This window comes from Vipera ursinii (genome assembly GCF_947247035.1).
Source record: "Vipera ursinii genome assembly, chromosome: 1".
NCBI classification, from domain to species: Eukaryota; Metazoa; Chordata; class Lepidosauria; order Squamata; family Viperidae; genus Vipera; species Vipera ursinii.
In genome coordinates, this window is record NC_139512.1 from 108,010,678 (window position 1) to 108,029,827 (window position 19,150).

Here is a 19,150-nt window from a genome sequence, read left to right on the forward strand (position 1 = left end):
GATTTAGTGGTGGTATGCTGTGTTTTTGTGGCCATTCGCCAGTTGTTTTTTATGCCATGCTGAGGGATTTATTTTTGTATTTTATTGCATTTTTAGTTAGTGAAACTATCCAACCCCTTTGGAAGTTAGGCGGCCTAAACATTTGATTAGTAATATAAAAATAAGTTGATTTGTAATTAGCTTGGTGTTCAATATTATAATTTCTTACCCTTTAAGAAAGTCCAATTGTTATATTCACATTATGAAATCAACACTATATGCGAGAATTAATTCAAGATCAGAAGGCACAACACAAACAACTCCTGTTGTTTGAATAAAATAATGAAAATCCTGGGAGAGATCCATTGCACATATTTATTGGCAGCTCTTAGTAACCTTGAGCAAGTAATTAAACCCCTTAGCCTATTTTATCATCAAAAAATGGGTGTTTAGAGAGCATTAATTAAACAGTGGTTATGAAATGGTTTTTAGGATGTTAAATGATTAAAAGCCTGCATAGATTCATAATAAGTTACATGCTTGTTTTGTATTAAGCTTAATTTTCCTGAATCTTATATAAATGGAAAAAAAACATAAATTCTTGGTGACATGCAATTTGCTACATTTTTATCACCAATAATACCTTTGTGCTGTGTTGCATTCATTAAGCAGTAATCAATTCCTAGTGACTAAGTTTTGGATTTAACCCATGTGATATAAATCAACAGCAAGGTTCATTAGCCTCCACAATTTCTCCTGGATGCATAAGTCATAAGAGTTATTAGTGCTTATCACACATGGTGATTGCATAATTTTATTAAAATGTATTTGGTAGTAGAGCAACTTGAGCAACCAATTAGTTAAGTTCAAGAGGTACCACAGTTAAATTATTTTGAGTAAGCTTCTGTTGATGAAAGATGTCCTATCTATTTCATATGGAAATGTATATATTGCTACTACACTCTTATTTTCTCTAAGAGGAGCTGGTAAATATATCTATTCTACTCGCTGCATCCCTATGTCTTTATAAATTTGAACACAGAATCCTAATCCATGGTTCATAAATCTCTCTCTCTCTCTCTCTCTCTCTCTCTATCTCTCCCTCTCTCTCTCTCTCTCTCTCTCTCTCGCTCACTCACTCTTTCTGTCTGTGGTCTTCTTTGCTCAACTCTTTCCATGTTCCAGCCATGCTGAATTTTGTTCGGGAATCTTGATTTACATTGCCAGAGTGATCTGTTAGGTGCAGATGGATCAGAACATGAAGCACCTTGGATTATTAACCAATGTAAAGCCAGAGTTGTCTGATTAAAACACTATAGGACATATCTGATCCCATTTTTATTTATTTATCAAATTCCTGTACTGTCCATCTCACCTGACTGACTTTTACAAATAAAAGACACACAGCAGTGTAAAAACAAATTTTAAAATTTAATTAAAAACAAAGGTAAAAGCAGAATTTAAAATGTTGTTAAAATTAAAGGTTTCAAAAGTTAAAAAGATGGAGAGAGCACCCTGAAACCACTAACCATCCTCAGGAGTGCTTATCACTCTTAGATCCCCATAGCAATTAGAGCCAGGTCTTTTCTCTAAGGCTAATAGAAGTGTGGAGAGACTACTCATCTCTGGGGGCAAGGTGTTCCATAGGGCAGAGAACATTCTCTGTCTAGATCCCATAATCAGAATTCTTTAACCAACAAGATCCGCAGTAGATCATTGGAACAAGACATACTGAAGTAATACACAAAGGCTTGGTCCAGGAAAACATATTGCCATATTATTTGTTCATATCTTCATAATGAAGCTTTAGGAATGCACACATCTTGATCCAAATTTCATTGTAAGAGAATGGGTCACGTTAGTTACAACAACTTGATCCATTTATTTCAGTGGGTGTAATCATGGCAAGGGACGCGGTGACTCAGTGGGTTAGGACGCTGAGCTTGTCGATCAGAAGGTAAGCAGTTTGGCGGGTCAAATCCCGAGTGCCACGTAACAGAGTGAGCGCCTGTTACTCGTCCCAGCTTCTGCCAACCTAGCAGTTCGAAAGCACGTAAAAATGCAAGTAGAAAAATAGGGACCACTACAGTGGGAAGGTAACAGCGTTCCGTGCGCCTTTGGCGTCTAGTCATGCCGGCCACATGACCAGGGAGACGTCCTCGGACAAGTGCTGGCTTTGAAACGGAGATGAGCACCGGCCCCTAGTGTTGGAAACTACTAGCACGCATGTGCGGGGGAACTTTTACCTTTACCTTTAATCATGGCAAGATATATATCTTGATGAAGCAGAAGTTATTGAATGAAATCCTGCTTAGTTTACAAACATGGATTAATTGATTGATAGATCAAGCAATTGATTATAGTCTATCAAGTTGATAAAAACTCTTAGCAACTACTTGTGCAACAGTTTGTACACTCTGTTACATCTCCTATTTGGTATTGGAATCTTTCAACCAGTTGTTCCCCAGATTTTCTAGGAGCATCACTCATCTTTCATCTTTTGCTTGTCATATTTCTCTCTATATATTCTTTCAATTCCTGTGGCCCTCCAATTTAGTTATGACCAGAGTAATGATCTAATTTAATCTTCCAATATTAGAGGTTCTTGTAAGTAGGGAATATCTTCTAAAGTATCTTGCATGTTGGTATATCTTGTAAAGAGGTATGCTTTTTGCTGAACACCGACCCTTCTGAGTTTTGGCAAACAATGGGTTTGCACTTGCAACCATCCTGATAGCTTAACAACAGTCTCAAAAAACATTGTCAAGCTGGGTCAGCCACATGACTGCCCCATTTTATTATTGTTACAATTTACGACCGTAATAGGCAAGGCTCCATTACAGTTGTAACTCAAGGACTACCTATAAAGCTGAAATGGTTTTTAAAGAAAAAAAATATCATGATTAATTAATTAGTGTGTGTGAAGTCTGTTTTACACTTGTTGTCCCAGTTAACAACTTCTGATGATGGTAACATACAAAATTCACTTGTCAAAATGTGTAATTATTATGATTAAAGACATAGCTGGCAGGATTTTTAATACTTGGAGCTAATTCCTATTACGATGTTCCAGTGATATGTGAGATTCCACTAAATGTTCTAACTGGAGACAATTTCCATTGTGAAAAGAGGTTGGTTTGTAGTATGGTACTTAATTGTACTTAATTTGAAAAGATAGATAATTGCAATGTATTTTGGTTGCTATCAGACTAAAAATGAAACCTATGTCACAGTTATCAAATATGCTCATTATTAAAAAATAGACAGTTATTAGTCTCAAAAAAAATTAAATACAGATTTGATCCTGAGTAAAGCAAAATACACTAGCACAGTCTTTTTTTTAAAAAAAAATCAAAATGCCAAGGACAGTAAAATGGATTCAGAAACTAAGTTTAATTCAAAACAAAACTATAATGGCTTTAGCACCCAATGTGATAAACAAATGTCAAATGCAGAAGATCCTAAAGCACTCACCAAACTTTACACTGTTTTCTTCCTTAAAAAATAAAAATAAAAAACTTTTGGGTCTGGCATTCTAGAGAGAGCATTTAATTAGCTACTGCAACTTCTTCATCTTCCTACAGTAGAATGCTTTTGGATCCCAGAGGTATTCAGAACTCAGAAAAATGTTCTTGCCTTTGATACCTACTTCACTTGAGACTTCTCTGCTGTATTGAGCACAACTGCAACTAGGTGGCTTTACCATTGCACAATATGTTTAAGTGATATAGATTAATTTGAATTGCTCAACACGCAAAGAACATTGAATTGCAAAGTTAACTGAAAATGAAATGAAAGCCTGCATGTTAGTCCTTAAACCACATACGTCTCCTGTGTGGGGATGCAGAAATGGCAAAGTAGAAACAGTTACATTTGGTTAGCTCAAGGTACAGCATGAATGGCTTTCTGCCGTATTTTGTGTGTCTGGGTACATTTGTGCTTCCTTTGTTGTTATGATGCCAATAATTTGCAACTGACTGCAATATTAGCATTTTATCTTTTGATGTAGGTAGATGCATTTGAAAGAATGACATATTTACAAATGCTTGGTAACTACTAAACAGGCATGTATCTCTTAACTGCTGCCTACATGTCCGGGAACTCATTAGTTTATGGAAATACCAACAAGATCTTGCTGACACAACTTTACCCTTTCTTATGGATTAGCTTTTCATGTTTGCCTGGTAAATTATTGCACCCCATTCTCGAAAGAATGGATCCTTGCTTTCTTTCATTCTCAGGTTATTATATTGTTTGATTTCTTGGATGTTTTAAAAATCCAATCTGGTATAAATCTGTTACTGTGTGTAAAAGGCAATTATATTTTTTTTGTTGACAAAGACAAAGTCAACTAGCTGCATTGGGGTAGGAAAATACTGGTTGTTTCTAAATTAATTTTAAGACCAGAAAGCATGTTCTATGAGCTGAACCCATCCACTCTTTTCATCGAAACAGCAAGAAGTTTCTCTTTAAGTACAGAAAAGCAAGCCAAGCATGCAAACCACTCAAAGAACCGGCAAGCTATTTGGAGAATGGTAGGCACCCTGTACTTGCAATGTCCAGACTTCAGAAGCTTTTCAAAGCATCACGAGAAGGGGCACACAATTTGGAGAATGGTGCAAGCGGATTCAGGAAGGCCTTTTGTGGCCAAAAGCTAGCTCACATAGAGCTAGGGCATACCTTGTGAACAGTGGGAAGAAAACAGTAAAGGTCAGTGGGCACAGCAGGCCGCTGGTACAAACTGGACTTTGTACAGTGGTGCTTGGGGGACTGGCCCCCGTGTAGCTTAAGGCACCATTTCTCAGTGGCAACAGAAGTGCACTGGGGCTGAAGTAGCAATAGCACTTAGACTTACATACCGCTTCACAGTGCTTTACAGCCCACTCTAAGCGATTTACAGAGTCAGCATGTTTTCCCCAACAATTGTGAGTCCTCATTTTACCAACCTTGGAAGGATGGAAGGCTGAGTCAACCTTGAGCCAGTGAGAATCAAACTACAGGCAGTCGGCAGTCAGCAGAAGTAGCCTGCAGTACTGCATTCTAACCCCTGCGCCACCATGGCTCATAGTAGAAACTGGCTGAAAGTGCTGAAGGCCCGTGGCTTCTGCTTCAGTCTCAGCTCCAGCACTGCCAATTAGTATTGCTGTGGAGAGCAGCCAAAAGGGCATAGATTGGGAAGGGGGAATGGAATAGGCATGTGGGGGAGTCGCAGCACCTCACGGTCATAAGTGCCGGTGGGCTGCCAAGGTTCCAGATTTTGATCACATGACCAGGGGGGGTCACTGCATCAGCCATAACTTCAGATACAGGTTGTATGTCCCTTCAGCGCTGTCGTAAATTCAAGTTGTTGCTGAATGAATGATCATAACTCAAGGACTACCTGGATAACAGTTTATAACATTATTCAGTTTATAACCTGAATTTTATCCCATTGGGCCCCTGCCCCCTGAAACTGCTCTTCCTTTATTCAGTACATGATGTGAGCCAAGGTAAGTTACATGAGAGAGGAACTATAAAAGTGTGTTTCCTAGTGAACTTTTCCTATAAGCCTTTTATCTATGAAGTAATTTAGTACTTTGTAAATTTCTTAAAGTTACTTGCAGCAATTATGCACTAGAGGGAGCTATGCTTCCACCGCTGAAGGTATTAAAATTTAAATTAAGAATCTACAACACATGCTTTTCCAGACCTGAATAATCAGCTAATCGGGGGTGGGGGGGTGTAGGGACTTTTTTTTAACAGATAAAAGGAATTTGCATGAATACATAAGAACATTGTTTTAAAAAATAAAAACAGACCAGGTCCTACTGTTGTATTTGTTTTCATCTATTCCTGGATTCTTTAAATCAGAGGTCCCCAATCTTCGGGCCGTGGTCCGGCATCGGGCCGTGGCATGCCAGAAACTGGGCCACGCAAAAAGCAAAGCCATCCGTGGGATGCAAGCAGCACATGAAACCACGACCCCTCTGGTCCGCAGAAAAACCTCTCCCCACAGAACCGGTCACCGGTGCCTAAAAGGTTGGGGGCCTCTGCTTTAAATTAGAGGCTGGCAACATGGACAGTGGTTCCCACCCAATCCCTACATGAAACATACATACATAAATATTTTTAATGGCTAGAATCTTCAATATTATCCAATCGTTTGAGTTTTCAGTATACTTGGGTGAGAGCTTGAGGGTGAAATTGTCAAAACATCGTCATATAGGGTCATATCAAAAGATTTAAATTGTTCTAATGGTTTTAAATTTTCCATTATTTGGCCCTGATGCCATTACGATTGCATATTGAAATAATTGTTAACTCTTACTTTAAAAGAGGCATTTTCCTGCTATCCAGATGTTTTAGCCTCTGGTACCAACAATCCCTTGCCGTTAGCCAAGGTGCCTGCAATGAATGATAGCTGGTGCAAAGCATTTGGAGAACAACTTTACCAGTCTCTGCTTTAAGCTATGAAAGGACATTAGGTCTACCTTTGCTGCACTGCCTCCCTGATCTGTTTGAGGAAATACTGGATATAACTTTAGCAAATGGGTAGCTGTCAAATGTGGTATCTGTCAAAATGAACCACATTATGTATGCACAGACAGCAACACAGATGGAGCTCACCATTGTTTGTCTTTATTCAGCTAAAAACGTTTGCATAAAAATGTTTATGAAAAATAGTTTACTCCTGAAAATTACACAGAAAAATGGGGGGGGGGAGAGTAAAATGTGCATGAAGGGTAATTTAAAAGCAGTCCTAAGGGAATTTAGCTTTCTAAAACAAGAACTGGAGAAATTTACATGAAAAATGAAGAATGCAAGGACGTGTGGGTGAAAAAAAAAAAGCTATGACAGCATAAAAAAATCCATGCACTTTAGTAATGTCGGGTGAACCTATATGTTATATAAACAGTTATAATTAACATGCATGTGCATACATGTATATATAAAGCTTTTCTTTAAAAAACCCAAACATAGTCCAAAATATTATCTTTCTTGTATGGTCAATTAAACAAATTAAATTTGTACCTGACTATAGATGCCAAGTTAAAATTTCTCGATTTTGGAAAGCCATCGTTTCCTAAGAGCACTTCCAAGAGAAACTCTGCATGTGTATATAACAACATGTGGGTACAAGGTCAGGAGTTGGTGGGGTTTTTTATGCTTTTTCCTTCCCAACCACACTATACCTTTAAATTTGTAAATTTAAAAGCTGGAGGCAGAACAAACAGCAGCACATTGCTGACCTTGACTGATCCCAAACACAAAGCAGACTCAGATCTGATCATATTTGCCTGAAAGATCACTAGGAGACCCCCTGGAACTATAACTCTGAATTTTGGATAAGGGAAAAAAAATAGTCCCCAGGTCATTTCCACACAAAGAATTTCTGCCGGTTCAAAATAGTGCTGCCTGAGTAGATGAAGTTGGCTCATTTTAAGGACTGAGTTAGCTCTTCTCTGTACTGATTTATTGCAAACTGGAGAAAATCTGAGCTCTTGCTAGAACTTGTGGGCCGTCCATTTCCTTTATGGTGGAAACTTTCATCTCTCCTGGTTTGCAGCTCCTGACCTCAGATGCAAAGCAGTCACTTGAAACCTCCCAAGCAGTATAGCTGTTTGTAAGTCAACTGCCCGCCCTGGCAAAGGGGAAAATAGGTAGAATTTCTGTCATCTCTTTGCCTGGGTTGCTTTGTGAGGAGGAGTAAAGTTGCAAGAATCTGCAAATAGTCAAACTAGCCTGGAGAAGGCCAGTTACGTTTTAAAGTGGAATTCCTGGAGCTTCTGAATGTAACTGATTAGAAAGGCTGGCAAAAATCAGTTGGTTGCCAGGCTGTTGGTAGGATATAGCTAAGTGTTTGTGTTTTTATACGGTGGGGTTTTTTCCCCTTTCTTTTCAAATTGCCATCTCATAGCTGTCCAGACTAACAACCCAGGTAAAGGGAAAACGGTAATCTATTTGTTTCCCTGTTTTGCTCAGGGTAAGACAGAGGAGATTTTTCTCTGAAATCTGCAGCAGCTAAGAGGGTGGGGCACTGAATAGCATTTTTACACAGCTTTCAGGAGAACTGATCACAGGTAGTCCTTGTTTAATGACTGCCTCATTTAATAATGTTTCAATAGTGACGGGGAAGTAATTTTACAATCAGTTTTCTCACGACTTTCAAAGGTCTGCAAAACAGAAGAAAGCTAAAACAAGATTTTATGCACAATTGCAGTTTTACTTAGCAACTGCTTCATTTAGCAATTGAGTTGTGAGTCCCAGTTGTGGTCGCTAAATGAGGACTAGCTGTATAGCAATGGTACTTAGACTTACTCTTTATACTACTTCATAGTGCTTTACAGCAGTGTCCCCCAACCTTTGGGGCACCAGGGACCATTTCCTTGGAGATAAGTTTTTCCTGCAGACCGGAGGGAGCGTGGTTTTGCATGCTGCCTGCATCCCACAGATGGGGCTTCACTGGTTTGCGTGGACCAGTTCCTGGCATGCCATAGCCCAATGCCGGTCCACGGCCCGGGGGTTGGGGACCCCTGCTTTACAGCACTCTGGGCCATTTACAATGTCAGCACATTGTTCCCAACAATCTGGGTCTTCATTTTACTAACCTTGAAAAGATGGAAGGCTAAATCTACCTTGACCCCTGTCAGGATCAAACTCCAAGCTGTGGGCAGAATTTGCCTGCAATACAGTATTGCATTCTAACCGCTGCACCGCCATGGTTCCTTCCCTGCATTTTCAGACTGGTAGCAACGAGGAGGACTGCAGGTTGGTTTCAATCTGCTTTGCAAGGATCAGACCGTGAAAACGGTGGGTGGGTGGAAACATCCTAAGAAATTCAGGTGTAAATTTTAATTTAGTTTTCCTAATATATAAATAAGGGACGCGGTGGCTCAGTGGGTTAGGACGCTGAGCTTGTCGATCAGAAGGTTGGCAGTTTGGCGGATCGAATCCCGAGTGCCGTGTACAGAGTGGGCGCCTGTTACTTGTCCCAGCTTCTGCCAACCTAGCAGTTCTAGTCATGCCAGCCACATGACCACGGGGACGTCCTTGGACAAGCGCTGGCTCTTCAGCTTTGAAACGGAGATGAGCACCGGCCCCTAGAGTTGGAAACGACTAGCACGCATGTGCGAGGGAACCTTTACCTTTACCTTTACTATGTGTGATGCCTAACTCCCTTTCTACATTGTGTCTCTCATCTTGACTTTTTTTTTAAAATTACTTATGGAAGGCCCTGAAGGGAGGTGTAAATTAGCCCTCAGAATTCTAAGGGAATTTGTTAAAGAACAATCCCAGGATTATTTGAGGAAACAAAAACATAGCTGGCATCTGACATCACTTTATTAACAATGTGGCATCAGTTTCTTTTTTATATGTTTGTTTCCCCCCCCCACTCCCTATTACTGGGCCATAAAATAGTTGGGAGGAAGATATAAAAGTTGCTAGAAAAAGAAAAAGGAAAAAAAAATGGATGAGAGCTGAAAATACAGGCCTGCGTGTTTCACCTTTGGTCGCCATAAAATTATATTGAAATATTTTCCATTGAATTCATTGCTGAGAATTGAACTCATGCATAGTTATTAAATTACTGTGTCCTTTGTCAATTACTGACTTCCTGGAATGTTACAGAACTTGAGCATTTTTCACATCCAGCAAAAAAAAAGCATCTTGTATAAATTGTGCCATCCAACAATAATAAATTCTTTATCTTATGGGCCCTGCCTTTCATTCTAAATGCATTAGAGTGTGTGCCGTTTTATGGATCTGGCTGGATTAGTAATTTTCTTTCGGTCAAATATTTAAAGTGGAGCATTGTTCCTTTTTTTGTTTTTTGTTCGCTAACCCCTGTGTCTTCATCTCTAATCAATATAAATAAATCAGAGTAACTGTGTGAAATCAAGTAAGATAAGACTTGTAAAGAGGAGGAGACGTTTCCAAAATCCATTGTAAAGATTAGTGCCTCTGCAGTATAAGAATCACATAAAATAATAAGAAAGCATGTATGCATAAAAGTACATGTGCATATATTTCTTTGTTTAAAGCGGCCTTCTTCCCCTTGTAAATTATACAGCTATCTGCTCTCAGACATTTCTTCCCTGTCTAAACATAGAGAATATCTTCCACTTTAATCTTCCAATAGAAAAAGGAAATTCCCACAAGCCCCAACCAGCTCTGATGCAGTAACACACATCAACTTGTGCTGGAGAGGTTTCTTTAATGACTTGATATTCAATAGCACCAGATCCAGACTGAAGGGCTAAAAGATGCTTATAAAATGCACTCTGGGAATCATGTATGTCTATAAAAAGGAACAGCCTCTTACCTGCTTAGATTGTTTTTCTTTTACCCACATCTGCCATCCTATTTCTTGCCTCTGTGGAGAACTAATGGCGTCTCCAGAGCTACCTTCTTCCCTCAGCAGGCACATCTTACCTGTGCAGTTACATACTCGGTGAAATATTGCACATGCAATAATTTTATGTTATTTTCCTTTTTCTAATAATAATAGCTTACTCCTGTAATAACAGTAAAATAAATGCCTGTTCCCAAGCTAATTTGCGTCTATCCCCGGTCTATGAATTTACAGGCTAAGTGATAATAAACATACTTATTCAAGGCGAGATAAAGTGTTTGTTTATCATTGAGTCAGCTTAAGTTCAGATTCTGGAAAATCTAGGATGACTGGCCCAGATTCAGAAATTCTTGTCAACATCATAGTAAGCTGTCAATGAGCTTTGCTACTGTCTCTTTTTTCATGGGAGGCAATGCCTTAATGTATGAGTGAAGATGGGAAACAGTTTTTTTTTCTTCTTCAGTGTAACCCTCCCTCCCTAAAGACATTGATCTGTGCTCTGGAGTCTGATAAGTAGATGGCATACCAATTGCAATAATAAAAAGCTAACCAAAAAAGGCATTTGTTCATCTCGCTTTGAGTAGATGTAGGAGATGAAGATGTTACAAGATACCCATCTTCAGATCTTAACGAAGTTGGGGAAAAAATTTCTTGGTCTGAGTGGCAGAGGCTGAATAAGGCATATATCTCTTAAACTGTTCTTTTCTTCAAAGAGCAGAAGGAAGTGGTTGCAAGAGTAATGTCAGAAACGTGGCTTGCTTTCAAGTAAAAGATGGCTTTCCTTCTGTAATCTCAAAACTAGATAGATAGATAGATAGATAGATAGATAGATAGATAGATAGATAGATAGATAGATTTAATTATGGAGTGAAGGTTGTCAATTCAAAATTTATAGGTTTTTTATGATAAGCATGGTATACATTTGTTACATGTTCTGTTAAATTGACTATGTTGTACAAAACACTACTTCATTTGTATTCTATGGAAACCTGTGATATTGCCCTTATAGAATTCCAGTAATTAACTTTTTTTTTGTTTCATTTTATTTGTTTCCTTTACTTGTATGCTACTGACTCACCAAACAGTTCTAGGCATCTTACAACAAAGTGAACACCTTAAAGGAGAGCATAAATACATAACATAAAGTAATAACATTCCTGATCATTCACTCATTAATTCTTTAATTGCCAGCAGTCTTTTCATCTTCTTTTGGAAATCTCTTCATTCTTTCACAAACAACAGACATGTCAGGCTGCCCTTCCCATTGCTTGTGCTGCAGCCTGCTACAATCCTGAGAGTCGGGGAAGGGGCTGCTGCGATGTATGAAAAAAAAACCCTGCAGTTTTCCATTTTTGCAAACATTCATAGTATCAGTTGAAATTTCAGAAGAGCAAAGCTGATTATTATTTGATGGAAGTCAGTTTACTTTCTTTAGAATGGAAAGAGAAATTTAGTAAAATATATAGTTAAAGTTGATTGCTCTGAATGTAATTACAAGTAGAAAATTTCTGCTGTGCAGTATGTTACGTTGATTGTACGGATGATTAAGAGGAAGTGGAAAAAAAGTTCATGTAAAAACGAGGAGAGATCTGCAGATTTGCTCAGTCTGGATAACCAGAACTTTTGGTCCCCAATAACAAAGCTATTTCTCTATTTTTTTTTTTCTCTCTATGGGTGGCGATGCCTTGAAATAGTACATGAAAACAAAATCTGAGCTTGAAAGTTCAAAGATTAGGAAAAAATAACCAATAACAACAACAAAAAAGACCAGGTGGAGGATTCCTCCCCATTTGCCCAGTACCGGTGTCGTTCCTCTGAAGAGAAGGGTTGAATTTGCAATGCAAAAACAATTTGAAACAAGAAGCAGTATTAGCTGTGCACTTCTAGAACTCTTCTAGCACCTTGAATATGGACAGCTTAATGATGAATCTCAGCCTCATCCTTCAGCTCAAGAGAGGACAGTCCGCAGCTTAATGTCTGTGGAGATTCTCAGTCATCCAGGATATGCTTGTCTCAAAGGTGCTTTTTTTTCTTCAAAAGGCAACTGGTTGTCTTCTGTGAGAAGCGAAACATTTTCTTCTTCTTCCTCAAGAAAAAAGCAGCCCAGCTGCTTTTTTGGGGGAAAAAAATGCACCTTTGAGACAAAGTCACAACTTGTGTGACAGTTTTGGATCACCAGCTCAAGCTTTCCTCCCAGCTCTGGGGTTTGAAGGATTGGAATGGGATCACCCCTATAGTTGTATTTCATTGCCAAGGATGCTTTGACAATTTTAAGTAGCACCAGATATGAACAGTGCACTATATTTTCTTGGCGTTTCCTGGCTTAACCCATTACAGCAGGAGTAACAAACTGCCGGCCCTTGGGGCCGGATGCATCATGGCGAAACTGCGCCCACCCCATTGCCAGCAATAGGGGGGGGAAAAGTCGCGATATTTCACGACACAACACGTGACGTTGCGAGTTTGAGACCCCTGCCTTAATATTTTTAGAGTAAGGTTTTTCATTCATTCATTAAACTCCACAATTTGTCAAAACATTGCTTCTTGAACCAAGAGTATTGTGTATCTTCCGCTTCCCAAAGAGAGGATAGAGAAAAGAAAGCTGTAACAGTTCAAACAAAGGCGAATGTGAAAGTTAATAATGATAAATTTTGTCATAAGCAAATGCTATTGACCTTCAGAAGCTATTTGCTGACATTTTAATACTATAGAGGGCAGAGTATAAAGGCCATCCACTTTGAAGAACATCATGGAATTAAAAAGAAAGAAGAGGTCATTCATTAGGTTTTATTACATCTGGATAGAGTGTGAGCATAAGGTAGCAATTTATAACGATCTTAGATAAACATATTACCCAGTGTTGAACTAAAACCACAGTATTATGGAAATAGCTCAAACATTAATAAAGCTAAAATGGGACTATGAAAAGAACAAATAAAAAGGTTTTGCAGAAATAGAGGATATTTAATGAAAGGAGAAGTAAATAGCAAAATGTTTCCCATGCATGCTACAGGTGGGGCTTGGGGTTTTTTTTAACAATCAGAATATTTTTTAAAAAAAATAATAAATTATTCCTGAGTTAATTGATATGTGCAGCCATGTGGTAGCGCTAATGCAATGGAACAGCATGCATTATATACAATATTGTGTGCTGTAAGATTTTATCCAGTATTAAATAATTATACAAATTCTAGCAGGAAAATATTTGAATTCTAAAATGTTCATACTTTTTTTGCAAATTCTTCTTTAGATATATTGAAATATTGAAAGAGCACAAGCCTAAACTAGTCTGGAGTGAAAAAATTGCTGAACACTACTTGGAATATAAAAAGTGAGTTACTATTATTTATTGTTCATTAAATTCAATAAATGGAAAACTGCTGTTGAACCAACTAAATTCATGGAGGATTGATCTTTTGATTGAAGGTAGAGAAATAAAACATCTTGTTTACTTTTAAAAGTTTCAAATAATACAAAAACATTGGTTTTTAAGAAATTGGATAAATAGCAAAATCTTTACCAATAAGATGTTATGTATGTGTTGATTATGTAACAAAACAATAAGATGGTTTTATTGTAGATGAAGGTACTAACACTTGTTCATATTAATCCAAATCCATTATTATACATGGCTACGTTTGTTTGTGTGAGCTGGTTGTTAACACATTTAATAACTCTTTGTGGACAGCTGGGTTTAAAACTTTCTTTAAGCTCAAAAGATATATTACCGTACTTTGTTCTCATTTTATTTTACGAGAAAAGAGAATTAAACTCATACCTATTTTTCAAGGAAAAAAGCTCAGTCCACAATGGTTTCTTGATCCAGATCTGAAACTGGTTGTAGGGCATCCTAAAGGGATAACCAGCCACCAAGTTTTCTTTTTGTTTTATGCTTTTATGGCTTCTCGTCTTATAGTTACTGGATTTTATTGTTGTTGTAAGCCACCCCAGAGTTGTGCTTAAGAGGGGTGATCAAATAAATAAATCTGATGTTATTTCCCTGCTGCAATATGTTATTTTCTTCATTGCAATTTGGCCCCAACTTGAGATGTTGGGAACAAATTGTAGGTTGGCCCCTAAGTTAAAGGCCTAAGAGCCAAGAAGTCAATGTTCTGGAATATGAGGATTGACTTTTTCAGAAAACTTTGCATTCCATACCCATCCTTCTTGGATGGTTGTAAGTGATGATTCCCTCTCATTTGCCATTCTATGTTAAAGAAATTGAATGATTTAGACCAGACATGTCAAACACAAGGCCCGGGGGCCGGATCCGGCCCGCAAAGTGGTTTCATGTGGCCAGCAAAGCCATCCTGGAAACAGTGAGGGAACGGCCCCCACTGCCTTGGCCCTGGCCCACAGACCCTCCTTCTGCCAGAGACCCTCAGACCTGTCCCACTCCTGCCCAGGCCCCCATAGGCACCCTTGATGCGAACGATGTAGAGCTGGCCATGCCCACCCAGTAGGCCATACACAGTCTAGCCACGCCCACCCAGTAGGCCACACCCACCCCGGCCCCCTGAAGGCAACCACAATGCTGATGCGTCCCTCAATGAAACTGAGTTTGACACCCCTGATTTAGACAAATGTTGACTTGTTTTTAAAGCAAAATGAATTATTTTCTTTTTGATATTTTGCTTGAGGAAGTTTTGAATACCTTCCATCCTTTTCCCATCCAAAAGGCTGAAGTACTTTATCTGAGAAACATCTCAGCTGGAAAATTTATCTGTCTTCACGTTGCAAGAAATCCAGGCTAAATAAAAAACAAAACAAAACCAAAGAGATCCACTACCATATGCATGGGTTAAAAGTAGTTTCTTATGTATTTAATTTAGCTTTCCAAAGTGGAATATTGTTAATTATTTTGCTAATTATAAGATGTTCTCAAGACACAAACATTGTCCTCACAAACATGTTCTTTTTTCCTTTCTCAGTTGTTTACTTAGTCTCCAACCCCAATTCTATCCTCTGTGGAAAGAAATATATTGCAGGGGGAAAAATAGCAGATGTATTTGTCACAAGAGTATCATTCTGTATAATGATATATTAACTACACTATTTATTTCTCTCTCTCTTTTTTCCTTTTGCCTTCTACAGAAGTAAAGGAAACAAGCATATAGTCTTCTACCCAACTTTGAAGGTATACTTATTTAATTTTAATGGAGTGGGTGCATCATAACTAGGAACTGGAGAGAATTTAGTTTGCATTTTGATAACATTTTATCCACTGCACTTCTAAATTCTCATTATTTTGTGATGCAGCTCCCTGAGCATAAAATGCATGTGACAGGGAAACGTATACACAGAAATATATATGGTTGAAAACTTTTTAAAAAGTATAATCAGTCTGTGTGCAATTGGAACAGAACAAACGAAAGAGGAAAAAAATTAATAGAAAAATGCCAAAACTGACAGATGTATGCATCTCTATTCAAAACATGAAGCTATTTTACTCATGCTCCAAGGCCAGTATGTTTATTATTAAAACAGAGTAGCTACATTCCCTCTGTCGAGGAATAAATTGTCAGATTATTAACTGGCAATTTATAGAAGTTGTAGCTCATTTAATGGGTTGTAGTGATAATAAATGAAAGCTGTTCATGATATGTGATTTTTTTTTCCTGTTTCTGTGAACCTCTCCCCCCCAACCATCAATCAATTTCTAAAGAACATATTCAGCAAAATTAATAATCCATAATGTTTCTCTTGTGTTTTGCAGTCCATTCAACTGCGGTTAGAACTTGCAAAGCAACTGGGCACAGGAATCGCTATCTGGGAATTGGGCCAAGGCTTGGATTATTTTTATGATTTGCTTTAAAAAAAATGCTCTTTTCTTCACTGGCCTTTCATGTTCAGTCAAATGAAGGGAGACGATGTGGGCAGGACATTTATTTTGGGGGGGCAGCTATATAATTTATATGGAACCTGCTTCATATTTTCCAATAAAGGATATCTTTGGAGGTATCACCTTTCTTTTACTGCATGTAAGTGAATAATTTTAAAGCAGAGAGAGACACCAGTACTGGTGTGCTGGAAACCCAACTACAACGGAAATAAGTAAGACATGTTTATTTTTCCATTTTTTAATGCTTAAAGCCATGAAGAAAATCTATCTGCATTGTCAATAAGAATCAAAAATGACTTGATGGTACATAACCATAATCATCATCATGCTTAAAGGTAATTCACAGTGCAGTGCAGAATTGTGCTCCAATCTGGTAGAATCTTAAGAGTTCAGTAGAATTGACCCCCAAGCACACATCAGGTTGTAACAATTAATTATTAGGTGCCCTGAAGTAGACTGATTCTCGGGCAGTTTGAGTTAGGCTATACTTGAGCCTAAAATAAGCTAAGCAATTTTGGGTTTAATTAGGCTGCTCATTGCTAATTACAGTCAAATAAGGGTGAATTTAAACCAAGGCCTGGGAATGCAGGTTCTGCCTATACCGCCAAGTGTATGTGGGTTTTATACTATTTTAATGGTCTGGATTTACCCCACCATAATCCTAGAATGATAGTTTAGTGAAGTGCTGAGGGTTCTTCTTTTAAAGATTCCTATTGCATCCTGATCCACACAACTGTAATATTTAATTTAATTTAATTTATTAATATTTCTATACCGCCCTTCTCCCGAAGGACTCAGGGCAGTGTACAGGGCAAGAATAAAACACAGAAATTTACAAAAACTAAAAGATAATTAAATACATGCCCGATTAAAAATACAGTTGATACATGGTAAAAAACCCCACCAATCCCCCCTCAGGCCAGGCCGGCTTGCTCGAACAAGTATGTTTTCAGATCGCGGCGAAAGGAGCGCAGATCGGGCGCCGTCCGGAGCTCAACCGGTAACTGGTTCCATAGCTCTGGGGCGCCCACAGAGAAGGATCTCCCCCTGGGGGCCACCAGCCGACATTCTCTGACCGGTGGCACCCTGAGGAGGCCCTCTCTGTGGGACCGCACAGGGCGGAGGGAAGTAGACGCCGGCATATATCCTGGGAAATGTGAATAGTTCCTGATCTATGAAATCCATATTTTCAGAGTTTCATTAAACCAAACTGCTCTGGAGGCTGCCAGGTTGGGTAAGTTATTGTAAATTTCTTGTGCTGCTTCTGGAACTTCTTCCTCTGTGATTGTATAAATGTCTCTGGCGGCACACAACTTTCCTCTTTTAGCGGGAGAAGTTCCAGAGATAGCATTTCTCTGGATTTGAATGGATCATCAGAGACCAAAGTCTTCTAACACTTGAATTTATTTACTCATACTTATTCATTTTCTTACACATAATCTTTTTGAGCAATCTCATGCACTTCTCTTGCCCGGTTCCTGCATAGCCATTTCCCTTTTGTGGGATTTTCTGCGCAGCATCTCACTCAGCTCCTGATAGGCCAAACATCTTATTTCTCTGCTACTGCTAGATGTAGATTATTACCATTCATATGTCTGTGTAGCTAATTCCAGACCTTGAGACCAAGAGGGCTTCTGAACTAGACTTGATTCCCATAGGATGGTTGAACAAGCAAAGGGGTCTTGCCTTTTGTTTGTGAAGCCCCCACCTTTGTACCAGCTGGACTTGGAAAATCTCCAGAATTGCTGAAGTTCATCTTACAGTTCTTACTAAGTTATTGAGGCCTCTGTTTGTTCTTGGCTTTGCTGTTGTCAGTTGGCCTCCATTCTTCCTGCAAGCTGCTGGATGGTTTCTGTATTTTGGCTCTGTGCTGCCAGCTTGCAGTTTATCTCTAAGCAAGCACAATTACAGTGTTCATGCTGGAAATGTGCCCTATTTTCTTGAGCAATAAGAAGCTCAAGGCAAAGCAGTTGCTTAGGTTTGGCTTCCTTGAATGAAGAGATGATCACTGGAGACTTAATGTAAATACTCATATACCGATATTCTTCTAGCTTGAGTCGTGCCTCATTATGGTCAGCGCATGAAGGGAGAAGTTGTAATAAAGTGGCTTCTCCAGCTCCTTTTTCCATTTTGTGATGAAGGGGTTGCCTCATAGATGGGATTAAGTCTAAAATAATGAATTTTAGCCAAACTTTGAAGCTATTGACATATGCACTCACTTCAAATTTAAGGAATCCTGCTTCTATAAAAAGAAGAATGTTGGGCACGCACCAGTGCATCTAAGGCATATTTCTTAGGAAGTTGGACTCAATGTGGGTTATTTGATTAAGATATATTGTTGATTCTGACTACCCTTTATGGATTTTCTGCTGACACCAGAACTGAAAAGATGAAGTTTTATGGATTTGTTTATAGATAAGAGAGGTAGGATGAAGAGATAAATGTAAATTTAGAGAGGATGAAGAATTATTTTTTTAATACTTGTTGAGATGAAGATTGGAAGTCACTTTATATATTTCTTTTCTCTTTATTATATTCTTTCTTTTCTCTCTAATTTTTTTACTCTACTTTTTACTCCTTTCTATTTTCTTTAGGTTTAGTTTGTATTAGATTTTACTATTAATACCAACATTTAGTGTGAGAGAGAGAGAATATATGCCCATATATTACACCCATAAAGGAGTTGTGCTCAAGCCTTTGCTGAGAAGAGTTTTATTTTAGCAAGAACAATCCGGCCACTGCAGGGACATTAAAAAGTCTGGATGGTCAGTGCCGATTTGGATACATTCTATATCACACAGTTTTTATGGGTGCGTCCCTTTTCTTTACGAAATGGCATGAAAACATTCTAAGGAGAGGCGGAAGGATGTGAAATTATTAGATGTTCAGCATAAAAGATACAGTTCTATTCCATTGATGAATCTGATGGATTAAGAAAGTACGTGAGGATGAGTAGCCTGGGAGCGGGAGACAAGGCACTGAGCATATTGGAGGAT

The 19,150-nt window shown here is 38.5% G+C and overlaps 1 long non-coding RNA gene across 1 annotated transcript; it reads left to right on the top strand.

The window, feature by feature from the left end:
* The first annotated feature begins 1,178 nt into the window (after positions 1–1,178).
* Positions 1,179–16,264, top strand: LOC310633072. Its single transcript, XR_014490977.1, has 4 exons — positions 1,179–1,207; positions 13,563–13,643; positions 15,407–15,449; positions 16,029–16,264. It is a non-coding gene; the product is annotated as an uncharacterized lncRNA (long non-coding RNA).
* The last annotated feature ends 2,886 nt before the right edge of the window (positions 16,265–19,150 follow it).